The 2,184-nt window shown below is 40.2% G+C and overlaps 1 non-coding gene across 1 annotated transcript; it reads left to right on the top strand.

Annotated features, from left to right (window-relative positions):
• The first annotated feature begins 1,285 nt into the window (after nt 1-1,285).
• On the top strand, nt 1,286-1,393 carry LOC148578709 (small nucleolar RNA R71). Its single transcript, XR_015904226.1, has one exon. It is a non-coding gene; the product is annotated as a small nucleolar RNA R71 (small nucleolar RNA).
• The last annotated feature ends 791 nt before the right edge of the window (nt 1,394-2,184 follow it).

The following is a 2,184-nucleotide window of genomic DNA, read 5'->3' on the forward strand; positions in this document are numbered from 1 at the left end:
TTCTTGAGTTGTCTGCCATCTCTAATGAGATTCTGGCAGCTTGCACCTCAAAGATTTCCAATTTCTCCATTACAGAGAGTGGCATGAGGTTTATCCCTGACCCAAGGTCACATAGAGCCTTCTCAAAGGTCATGGTGCCTATGGTACAAGGTATTAAGAACTTTCCAGGATCCTGTTTCTTCTGAGGCAATGTCAGTTGATCCAGATCACTCAGTTCATTGATGAGCAAGGGAGGTTCATCTTTCCAAGTTTCATTACCAAATAATTTGGCATTCAGCTTCATGATTGCACCAAGGTACTTGGCAATTTGCTCTTCAGTAACATCCTCATTCTCTTCAGAAGAAGAATACTCATCAGAGCTCATGAATGGCATAAGGAGGTTCAATGGAATCTCTATGGTCTCTAGATGAGCCTCAGATTCCCTTGGTTCCTCAGAGGGAAACTCCTTGTTGATCACTGGACGTCCCAGGAGGTCTTCCTCACTGGGATTCACGTCCTTTCCCTCCCTTGTAGGTTCGGCCATGATGGTTAAATCAATGGCCTTGCACTCTCTTTTTGGATTCTCTTCTGTATTGCTTGGGAGAGTACTAGGAGGGGTTTCAGTGACTCTTTTACTCAGCTGGCCCATTTGTGCCTCCAGATTTCTAATGGAGGACCTTGTTTCATTCATGAAACTTAGAGTGGTCTTAGATAGATCAGAGACTATGTTTGTTAAGTTAGATGGATTCTGCTCAGAACTCTCTGTCTGTTGCTGAGTGGATGATGGAAAAGGCTTGCTATTGCTAAACCTGTTTCTTCCACCATTATTAAATCCTTGTTGAGGCTTTTGTTGATCCTTCCATGAGAAATTTGGATGATTTCTCCATGAGGGATTATAGGTGTTTCCATAGGGTTCACCCATGTAATTCACCTCTGCTATTGCAGGGTTCTCAGGATCATGAGCTTCTTCTTCAGAAGATGCCTCTTTAGTACTGTTGGATGATTCCTTCAATCCATTCAGACTCTGAGAGATCATATTGACTTGCTGAGTCAATATTTTGTTCTTGGCCAATATGGCATTCAGAGTATCAATTTCAAGAACTCCCTTCCTCATAAGCGTCCCATTATTCACAGGATTCCTTTCAGAAGTGTACATGAACTGGTTATTTGCAACTATGTCAATGAGTTCTTGAGCTTCTGCAGGCATTTTCTTCAGGTGAATGGATCCACCTGCAGAATGGTCCAGTGACATCTTTGATAGCTCAGACAGACCATCATAGAATATATCCAGGATGGTCCATTCCGAAAGCATGTCAGAAGAACACTTTTTGGTTAGTTTCTTGTATCTCTCCCAAGCTTCATAGAGGGATTCACCTTCCTTTTGTCTGAAGGTTTGAACATCCACTCTAAGCTTACTAAGCTTTTGAGGAGGAAAGAACTTGGCTAAGAAAGCCGTGACCAGCTTATCCCAAGAGTTCAGGCTATCTTTAGGTTGAGAGTCCAACCATACTCTAGCTCTGTCTCTTACAGCAAACGGGAAAAGCATAAGCCTGTAGACCTCGGGATCAACCCCATTGGTCTTAACAGTATCACAGATTTGCAAGAATTTAGTCAAGAACTGAAAAGGATCTTCAGATGGAAGTCCATGAAACTTGCAGTTCTGTTGCATCAGAGAAACTAATTCAGGTTTAAGCTCAAAATTGTTTGCTCCAATGGCAGGGATTGAGATGCTTCTTCCATGTAAATTGGAATTTGGTGCAGTAAAGTCACCAAGCATCTTCCTTGCATTATTGTTATTTTTGGCCATGTCTCCTTCTTTTTCAAAAATTTCTGTCAGATTTTCTCCAGAGAGTTGTGCTTTAGCTTCCCTTAGCTTCCTCTTTAGAGTTCTTTCAGGTTCAGGATCAGCTTCAACAAGAATGTTCTTGTCCTTGTTCCTGCTCATATGAAAAAGAAGAGAACAAAAAATATGGAATCCTCTATGTCACAGTATAGAGATTCCTTTATGTGAGTAGAAGAAGATATGAATAGAAGAAGGAGAATCCAAACACAAGGGTGAGGAATAGGTTCGAATTCTTGGATGAAGAGGAGTGTTAGTAAATAAATAAAATAATTAGAAAGAGATGAGGGGGAGAGAATTTCGAAAATTAATAAAAGAAAAGAAAAATATTTTTGTTTTTAATTAAAATTAAAATTAAAATTTGA

The sequence above is a fragment of the Arachis ipaensis genome, chromosome B1 (genome assembly GCF_059453495.1).
Source record: "Arachis ipaensis isolate K30076 ecotype BB chromosome B1, ASM5945349v1, whole genome shotgun sequence".
Lineage (NCBI taxonomy): Eukaryota > Viridiplantae > Streptophyta > Magnoliopsida > Fabales > Fabaceae > Arachis > Arachis ipaensis.